This window comes from Danio rerio, chromosome 1 (genome assembly GCF_049306965.1).
Source record: "Danio rerio strain Tuebingen ecotype United States chromosome 1, GRCz12tu, whole genome shotgun sequence".
NCBI classification, from domain to species: Eukaryota; Metazoa; Chordata; class Actinopteri; order Cypriniformes; family Danionidae; genus Danio; species Danio rerio.
In genome coordinates this window covers 7,514,742-7,525,779 of record NC_133176.1, presented here as the reverse complement: position 1 = coordinate 7,525,779, position 11,038 = coordinate 7,514,742, and the positions used below count along the sequence as shown (strand labels likewise).

General features: G+C 38.1%; 1 long non-coding RNA gene across 2 annotated transcripts in view; it reads right to left on the bottom strand.

The window, feature by feature from the left end:
* Nucleotides 1-377: 377 nt before the first annotated feature.
* Nucleotides 378-11,038, bottom strand: part of LOC137494837 (uncharacterized) — a 37,941-nt gene continuing 27,280 nt past the window's right edge. The window contains exon 5 of one of the 2 annotated variants that reach the window (XR_012405409.1): nt 378-1,724. This is a non-coding gene — a long non-coding RNA (uncharacterized lncRNA). The remainder of the gene's footprint in view (nt 1,725-11,038) is intronic. The other variant, XR_011014785.2, reaches the window with a different exon arrangement.

Below are 11,038 nucleotides of genomic sequence, written 5' to 3'. Positions count from 1 at the left end.
ATTGGAAATATGGACTTTATTACCATATTTTAATACTTATCACCCCCCTGTATAGTATATATGTGACATATTCTGTGCAGCATGCAAGCATACAACAATAACGTGGAATAATACAACAATAACATTGGAAATATGGACTTTACTACCAAATTTTAATGCTTTTAACCTACCCTGTATAGTTTTTACAACATATTCTGTGCAGCATGCAAGCATACAACAAGAACATGGAATAATAAAACAATAACATTGGAAATATGGACTTTATTACCATATTTTAATACTTATCATCCCCCTGTATAGTATATATGTAACATATTCTGTGCTGCATGCAAGCATACAACAATAACGTGGAAAAATACAACAATAACATTGGAAATATGGACTTCATTACCTAATTTTAATACTTTTCACACACCCTGTATAGTTTTTACAACATATTCTGTGCAGCATGCAAGCATACAACAATAACGTGGAATAATACAACAATAACATTGGAAATATGGACTTCATTACCTAATTTTAATACTTTTCACACACCCTGTATAGTTTTTACAAAATATTCTGTGCAGCATGCAAGCATACAACAATAACATGGAATAATAAAACAATAACATTGGAAATATGGATTTTATTACCAAATATTTATACTTTTCCCCCACCCTGTATAGTATATATGTGATAGATTCTGTGCTGCATGCAAGCATACAACAATACCGTGGAATAATACAACAATAACATTGGAAATATGGACTTTACTACCAAATTTTAATGCTTTTCACCTACCCTGTATAGTTTTTACAACATATTCTGTGCAGCATGCAAGCATACAACAAGAACATGGAATAATACAACAATACCATTGTAAATATGGACTTTATTACCAATTTTTAATACTTTTCTTCCACCCTGTATAGTATATATGTGACATATTCTGTGCAGCATTCATGCATACAAAAAATAACGTGGAATAGTACAACAATAACACTGGAAATAAGGGCTTTATTACCAATTTTTGCAGCATGCAAGCATACAACAATTACCATTGGCTTCATTTATTTACATTTTTTAATTTTCCGCAGTGAAAACAACATGTTTAATTAATTCCATTTGTCCTCAGTACAAATAAAAAACAATGACTTTTCCATCACTTTGAGTAAAAAAGACTTCCATGTAATCTCATATCTGTTTACTCTGAACAATTGAGATATTAAATAAATGTCATTTAGTGATTGTCATATCTCACAGGCCTGCGAGCTCCGTGATGTTTTCAGTGGTGTGTTTTCTTTGTGTGGCAGCTGTGTGCTGAGGAACGATAAAGCGTCTTGCCAAAAGCTTGGCTCTGAGTGGATGCGGATGACAAATGTTTTACCCTGAGAAGAGAAGCGGGCGGCTTTACGTGTCTGTTGGCTGATCCGGAGCCTGCTGCTCGTGCTCGTCTGTGTTTAACCCGCGCTTTGTTGTTTCAGAGCCCGAGCGCTCAGAGAGTCACATGATCACAGGCTCCTCTGAGCTCCTCAGATATTTTGGAGGTGGCTGGATTTTAGCTCCAGATGAGAGGATCTGGACACTGTTTCGCATTGTGTAGGAATGAGGAGCTGCTCAACATCAGGTGTTTTCTTTATTGGTTGCTGTTTGTAATACTGGAGTTGAGTTTTTTCAGTCAGGTATTAAATTTGTCTCAGGTGTTTCTTCTTAAATTGGAAGAAACTGAAAAAATAAATAGCCTAGGGAAGAAATTGAAAAAGGCAGTTAGGCGATTGCTGACGAATATGGACATATGGTAAACAGCTTTTAGAACAACCCAAGCTCATTCTGGAAATGTAGCCCTGCGGACGTTTCTGGAGACCGCGATTTACATGGCCGGAGGTACGTAAAGGCCGCGTTTGTTTTTTTTCGAGCGAACGCTGCGGGGCGGTGTGGCGCCGCTCCACCCCTCCTCATCGCGCTCGCCGGCCGACGGCTCGCCTCTGAGTGGAGGGCTTTCCCGACGCAATCAGTTTATCCGCCTAGCTCACAGCGTTGCGTCGACGGAGCGGAGGCCCCGGAGGAGGAGCCGGAGCCGGCTGCGGTGGACGACGACCGGGATCGAGTCCGGGGAACAGCGGGTTCCGGAAATCAGGTAAGACGAAAAACGGAATCCGGAAAATAAGGGCGAGAACGCGGCGGGATCCAAAAACGCGGTCGAAATGGAAGACGAGGGCTTTTGCTTATTTTTTTTTTTTCCCGATCCGGCGGCTTTTCGCGCGAGAACGGCGCGGGCGCGAACGCCAGAGACGCGAAAAAGCGTGCACAGTGGCCTCTCGCAGATCCGCGAAAACAAAAAAACGCTCGAATACGTACCTCCCGGGACGTAAATCGCGGTCCACAGAAACGTCCGCGGGGCTACGTTTCCACAATGAGCCCGGGTTGTTTTAGAAGTATTTAATGATAAATATTTTAATTCTTATAAAGTTCAGATTTTGGTACAGGAATATCAGAATATCCTAATTTTCCTGGTGATATCATGCCATTTTCCCCTAATTTTTATTAATGTTAAAAATATATATTTTAGTCAATACATACATACATATTGGATAAATACAATATAAATTAAATACACTTATTAACTTCCAGGGCCATTTATATCGAAGTTAATATTTAGCCGCACAATATTGGTGTTTCGTAACATCTAGTTTTATGAGGTGAGTTGTTAGCCCAACGCTCAACCCCCAATTTGGAGGACCAGGACATACACATGTAACGGAGGCCAGCTAGTGTGTGCTGTGCAGGTAAACCTCACTCCTCTGACCTCTAAAGATGCTCTAGCGACAGACACTAGAGGCCATGGTCTTTAGCCTCCTTGTTAGAGCAACCGACTCCCATGCGAAAAGTCACCGGATCGAAACCAGCTCGGAGAGGGTTGAGCGGCGTAGGACCGGCGGGGTTACATTGGTGCCGTGACCCGGATGGGAGTGAGGTTAAGGGGGTTAGTGTAACGGAGGCCAGCTAATGTGTGCTGTGTAGGTAAACCTCACTCCTCTGACCTCTAAACATGCTCTGGCAACACACGCTAGAGGCCATGGTCTTTAGCCTCCTTGTTAGAGCAACCGACTCCCATGCGGAAAGTCGCCGGATCGAAACCAGCTCGGAGAGGGTTGGGTGGCCTAGGACCAGCGGGGTTACACATGCATACACTACGGGCAACTTAGTTTCAAGAGCTCACACTTAACTCATGATTTATACATGGCTTGTTTGGCATGCTGTCCCGGGAGAGAGCTCTGAGCTCAAGGGATCCTCAGGCTCAGGGCTCCCCCCCTTTCGCAGGGCAACGGTAGATTGAGCTCGAATCGATCTTAAAACTCCCCTGCTACTGAAGCTAAGGTGAACTTCCTGAAAGTAAGACATTAGAAAAAAGGTTTAGGCATATCTTTTTTATAATATACAGCATATTTGGACAGTGGGAGGAAACCGGGGATCCCGGGGGAAACCCACGTGGACATGGGGAGAACATGCAAACTCTACACAGAAATGCCAACTGACCCAGCCAGGGCTCGAACCGGAGACCTTCTTGCTGTGAGGCGACAATTATACTCACTGTGCCCCTCTGTCGCCAAATTAAATAAAAAAATAGCTAAATGAATAGTTTGTTATCATACAAGAATTTCCTATTTCATTTACATTTCTTTGTTTGTTTTGAATCATTTTTCTCTTTTGCTTTTCAATTAAACAATAAAAAAAGAAACTAAAAATGTATTTTGCATGAAAAACAACAACAAAGAAATCAGCGGATCAAAAGGTCACAATGCAGCAACTGAGATGTTAAAGATCTCTATTATTGTGTTAGAAACACAGGCCAAAAATAAATGAATAAATAAATGCATAAATAAATGCACAAATAAAATAAATAAATAAAAATGTGAGTTGTGTGAATAAGAAAAAAAAGAGTGTTACAACCAAGAAACACAATGGCAGCCATATCCAGAGGAAACAGGTGGAGTAATAACAGAGGAGCTTTGATTCACAAACCATCAGCAGTCCTTTCCAGCAGATTAGAAATGTGCTGTTATTGAAGACATGCATCACATGTTGTCTCCACAGGATATTCCACACGCAGATGCATCTTTCTGTACAGACCTACAGCGCTGTGCACAGTATAATCTATAATGCAATTAAACATTCACATCCAAACAGAATTAAAACAAAAAAAAATTTAAATAGCGCATCACTAACTTGACTTTTTAATGAAAACAATTTTTACAATGTTTATTGATGCATTCCTGTTGTGATTTGTTGTTGAAGCAGTCCTAAAGAGATGGCAGGGGCTTCAGCATGGCATTTAAGGAGTGTTTGTTGTTTCCTAGTAAGTTGGAAGATATGAATAGCTATTGAGGCATTTTTAAGTTGACATTAGGATGTTTATTCGTTTTCTTTCGGTTTAGTCCTCTTATACATCAGGGGTCGTCACAGCGGAATGAATCGCCAACTTATCCAGCATATGTTTTACACAGCAGATGACCTTTCAGCTCCAACCCAGTACTGGGAAACACTCATACATACTCATTCACATGTAGGAGAGCGCTGGGCACAAAGTAATGCGAGGTAAAATGTAACAGAGTTTTAAGGTATTTGCTCAGGGTTAACCATGGTATGCTTCCGAGGTTTTCACCACAGTGTTGTCAGATGTCTTCCTGACAATTATTGAAAAATTTCAGCAAATTTTACACAGGAGAAACCAATTTGCAGCATAAAAATAATTTTTTATTATAGTCAATATATATATATATATATATATATATATATATATATATATATATATATATTTAAATCTGTGAAAGTATGTTAGTAAAATCTTGTTGTGATTATCGTCTTCTAGGATAAAAGATGGAACCATTTTGAAAGATGTAAAAAAAAAAAAAAAAGCGCAGTGACTGCTAGGCAGTTTTGAGGAAAACACAACACAGCGGGGTTAGTTGTAACAGGGTGTTGCAATTAAGCCACACTATTTTGGACACTAACTAAACTAACAAAATAATTTTTGAATTTTAAGTGTAATGTTGTAAACTTTTCATAAAAAAATATTTTTAATAGACAAATATATTTGATTGCTAATACTACAAATAAATGCATTGTATAGTAATGGATAATAATCCAAATGTGTTTATCCAACAAATAAATAAATAAATAAATAAACATACTGTGCTATGTAGAATAAAAATAAATTGAGCTAAGTACTGAGGAAATATAGATAATATTTGAAGTAAATTTAATTTAAATTAACTGTATGAAATCTGCATTTTTAACTACTAACCCTCTGTCTGTTACAACTTGCCCCACAGGTGGGGTAAATAGTAACATTTATACTCCTGGCACTTTTGGCATACTGCACAGAAACCAAATTGGTCCAGCGATCGTACATCCAGTGCTCATTTATAGGAGAGGCTTGTGTGTTTTGAAAAAACAAAAAAGGTTTGTCTAATCCCATTACTTTGTTCATTACTTGGCCAAAACCAAAAAGTGTTACTCTCCCCTACTACGGCCAATTTAGTTTATTCAATTCACCTATAGGCTATAGTAGCGCATGTCTTTAGATTGTGGAGGAAGTCAGATCACCCGGAGGAAACCTCACGTCGTGAACACGGGGAGAACACGCAGACTCTACACTGAAATGCCAACTGACTCAGCCGAAACTCAAACCAGCAACCTTCTTGCAATTACAATTACCTTAATCTTTTGACAAATGTGAGGTCGTAATAGTAAAACACCCCCTGACACCGTGTCATATAACTACACACGATAAAAGGTGTGTTTTTCGTGTTATGGGTTACTGAGTTTTGTCCAAACCGTCAGCAACAGCGACGCGCGAAATTTAAATTTTATTAACGGTTTCTGTTTTTTGCAACGTCGCGGCAAAACAACAGCATTTTCAACGCGATCATTATCACCTCAGGTAGGCTACATGTGCTTTATTCAGTGTTAAATGCTCCCAATGTGCGTTTAAATATAATTATATGTGACATTTATTGCCATATACTGAAAGCAGAAGCAAATAGTTTAATTCAGATCTTTAAAATAATATAGCAGATGGTTTGAAAATAAAAGTCAGAATTGTGACCCCACTCAAACCACACATTCACTCAGCCTAGCTATGTTCTTTTAAAACAATTAAATATGCATTAATTAGAATATAACCTATTATTTCGTTGGGAATACAGTGGCTGAATGAAATGAAAATCTGGTATTTCTCATCTAGGCATGGGACAATACCTGTTTCAAGGTTTAGCCACTGCAGTTTGGAAAAGTCACGGTTTGAAAAATGCTGAAATGTTCTCTTACACCGTTTATGCGGTATATATACCTTTTTTACGGGTTTTCAGATTTTTTAAGGTAACAGTATCTCCAGCAGCAAAGAACCATCCATATTAAAAGTTCACCACATCAAGTATTTTCAATATTTCTTAAAATAAAGTATAATGTGTTCAATGAGAAAAAAAATAAATTTTTAGACATTAAAAAAGAACACATTTTGGAGAAAGTAATAACAATACTGAAGAACTTTGATATTTGTATACAAGGTTATCATCAGGCCCGGATTGGCTAATGAGGACCGGGAGAATTCCGTTTTTTGGCCGAGAGGGCCGGTGTCCCTAGCTGCTTGCACTCTCAGCAGTCGCATCTTTTTCATTTATTTATTTGACTATAGCCTCACTCTTTTTATTCATTATTTTGCTGCAGCTTTGCTCTTTTTATTTATTTTCTCGCAGACCCATGAGCAAAATGCAGGTTAATGATGATGTAACAATCATTCGACCCCAAACAGCGGCACCTAAGTAAATATAAGAATTCGAACAATTAATATTAATGAATATTACACCTGCTCAATGAAAATCAGATGATTCACTACATTAATAAACATAGACATATAGACAAAAATAGACATAACTTGATCAGAGATCTAAAAAGGGGAGAAAAAGATTAAGCCATCAATAGAAGGTAATACTGTGGTTAAGAGTTGTATGCACTGTCATAACAGTGCCGTTGTGGTCCAGTGGTCAGCACGTTGCGTTACAATGCTGCAGACACAAGTTTGAACCCCACTTGAGTAATTTATTTATTTATTTATTTTCATTTTTAGTGTTAAGACATATAATACTGATTGGGTTACTTATGTAGGTGTACATATTTTATTTGTATTTTTTGTGTGATTTTGTTTTTTGTGTGATATTCTGTGAAAGAATTTTGCACAGATTATATATTCAGATATTGCAGGAAAGGACTTTGTGATGTTTTTTAAGAATAGTGTCGGAGATTTAGCTACTTTTTAATGTTCTCATATTTATGAAAAACATTTAAAGTTCTCAAGCAGCTGTTTCCTTGAAAAAGACGGGATAGTGTCATGATAAACCGAATTGGAAATGACATTATTTTAATATAGTCTGTCTTAAACTGAGGTGGACCGGTCTAAGGCTTGAAATTCCAGGATGAAAAGGAGTCCCACTCCAGTCCTGGTTATCAAACCATCAGAATCATATCCTGGCCCATGCTGCATCACATTTGGTGCAGGGCAGGCAGATGAAGTGCATGTTGCTGGAATCTTGTAGTGTCGCTTGTTGTTAGGACGTGGAGTATAACCAAAATGCCCTTATTTGTAAAACCAGCCTAAAGGCTTTCATAATTTGCCTCAGTTTGATCTCTCTCTTATTTTATTTTTTTGTGATCAACGTTTTATTGACTCTAGATTAACAAAACAAAAAAGACATACGAACAAACAAACAGGGGAGGGGAAGCAACAGACGTATCAACAATTTTCAATCTGAAAGATTTACATCGAAAAAAAAAAAAACTTTACATTGTCATTTCTTTAGATAGTCCAAAATCCTGAAAGTAAAGCATTGCTATGCATCAATGGTACTGGGTCTAGCCTTATTAATTTGTGCTATTGCAGCTTCACAAGTCACTATTTTAAGGAGGCTATGAATCCAAAATGTTTTTGCACACATGTGCGGAGAAAACCAATGTTGTATGATCGCCTTCTTTGCAGCGGTAAAACCAGCAAACAGCATTCTCTTCTTTAGTGTACTTGTGCAGAAGTTAGTATCATCATTGAGAAGACATAAACCAGGATCAGACACATAATCAACTTGTAGTAAGTTTGATCTCATATTTTAAGTATGGACACCTATAAATTGGATCCAACACACAATAGATGTGTGGGTCATATTGGTAAAATGTTGGCTAAACTCTACATGTAAAATGGTCCAGAGAAATGTTTACCCTTTACATGAAATACAAACACAACATAACCCTATAGTGATGCCAGCTAGCTAGCAATGATCCATAATATCTTTTGAGATACAACAAGGCTTTAAGACTCAAGTCACTGTTGTCATCAAATGACATTTACCTTGTTTTGAGGAGGTAATTCAGTCATCTTTCCGATAATAAACTTCAGCTGTCTGGTACCACGGCACATAGATGGACATCCACTGCCTTTATTAGGTTGTCTTATTGACCGCAGGATATTAGCTCTCTTCATTATGCGTCTTCATTACCATTTTTCAATCAAGGTAATGCCGTAGAGATGGGAAATGGGCTAATGCTCAGTGACAGTGAAAGAAATAATGACTGGCGGTAATTTGGTAATTCCGAATTCGAAAAAGCAGTCTCACGTGCATCCTGTGCATGCACATTCAGACGCATTTATGCACAAAAGCAATTACGCATTCCCTCATTTCACTGCATTACTGTTTGTGAAGTTGCACTCCAAACACATTTAGCTGTAGCCAGTTATCCATCATGTCTGATCGTGTCATTCTGCAGTAATTGAACCCCCCGGGACACGCACAAGATATATTTTCTGGTTTATCTGCGTTTGCTTTGGTAAACCTCATTATAGCTTCCTCTTTGATAAATCAACACCAGGGTTTGTAAACAAACTGGAAATGCTTGAAAGGTTGTAATTTTACAACCATAAGCAAGGTCCGAATTTCGCATAAAAAAGCTTGAATTATGAGTATGCATAAAAAAACGTTCATGCTTAACTGAGTAGAATAAACCATAGATATTTACACTAGATATCGCATAGGGACCCTGAGCATGCGTCAATAGCGCCGCCACATTGGTACAGTGCTCCCAGGACAAATGTCATTCAACCGCACTAGTCAAGACAGTGTTATTACGTGAAGATGCAGGACTTTAGGGCTGTCTACGGGTGTAGTAACGAGCAAACAAAGAAAACAAAGCACAAAGGCAGAACATTTCATTGGTAAGATTCAGTTTTTTTTTCTGTTTTTGAATGTTCTGAACTTTTGTGCTAATCAGGTAACGTTATTGATGATAACAGTCACTTACTGCATTCAGCATAAGGCAAAGCAGCTCCAACTCGCACTAAACACTCTGCTTATGCTAGTTTTGTTGAATAAAATCAGCAAACAATGCAAAAGAAATATGACAATGAGATGCTGCGCTGCCAGAAACATGCATTATTGTCGGCTAGTGAACGAGTCGTTCATAACGGAGATTTATTCACAAACGAGTCGCTCCCTCCGTCAGTATGAGAAGTGAAAGCAGGAGAGGAGCTGTGTTTCAGGACATGATTAGATCAAATTTAACTGGGAGGTTGAATAGTACATTTCTGTACACACAAACACAAGCTTTTTGTCAGGAATGCCCGTGCGGTCACTGATCCATCAATGTAGAAAAGTGATGAAAAATTTACGTAATCAGAAAAAAAAATTACATACTAACATCCAGGAAAACTCCCGATCATAGATATATGTGTATATGTGTATATCTCTGGCTTTGGATGGCCACAGTCCTCCACTGTACCTTGGTCCCGCATTCATTTCAAAAGTGCGTTACCCTGTTCCAACATGGCGGCTCTATTGATGCAATCCTTCCAATAGACAACAACAGGGTAGGCAACATCTAATGTATATATCTATGAGAATGAACTAGGGCTGCTGAATATTGGGGCGACGCGGTGGCGCAGTAGGTAGTGCTGTCGCCTCATAGCAAGAATGTCACTAGTTCTAGGTCTTGTATCTCCAAATATGCGCATTAATTGTATTTCGTCTTCTGAGTAATGGATTATATACAAACAAAATACCCATATTAGCTGGTCTTAACGCAGCAAATTCAATTTTTTTATATTCTGCACTCGTTTTTCAAGAATGGATGATTTTGTTTGACTTATTGAATGAAAACTCTGCTTCATTTGCAAATGTTTTATGCAATATTTCAGTTTTGCCAATAATTTGCATCTTTGGATGGAAGCATGTAGATACTGTGCTGTATTGTAGTGTGATACTGTGTAAAACGTCATAACCAAAATCCCCTTGTTTGTAAAGCTAACCTGAAAGCTTCCATAATTTGCCTCAGTTTGACCTCATATTGCAAAAATAGACACCTCTAATTTGGATCCAGCACGCAATATATGTGGGTCATATTGGTAAAATGTAGGCTAAATTCTACATGTAAAATGGTCCAGAGAAAATCTTTACCCTTTACATGAAATGCGATTACAACACTTTTGTGATGCTTGCTAGCAAGCAATAATCCATAATAACTTTTGAGATACAACAATTTTTTTACGACTCAAGTCACTGTTGACATCAAACGACATTTACCTTGTTTTTGGAGGTAATTAAGTCATCTTTCCTATACTAAACTTTAGCTGTCTGGTACCACAGAGTGTATCTCCAAATACGCGCGTTCATTGCATTTCGTCTTCTGAATAATTGATTATATACAAACAAAATGCCCACATTGGCTTGTCTTAATGCAGCAAATTCCATTTTTCTTTTTGATATTTGGCACTCGTTTTTCAAGAATGGACGATTTTGTTTGACTCATTGGATGGAAACTCTGCTTTATTCACAAATGTTTTATGCAATATTTCAGTTTTGCCCAAAATTTGCATCTTAGGACAGAAACATATAGCTACTGTGCTGTATTGTAGTGTGACACTGTGTAAAACTCAAGAGGGCGATGCCATAAAAACAGTCTGGTTAATGAGCTCGAGCGTTCGGTTCTTTATCCCCACTGAACTCCACAGCAGGGG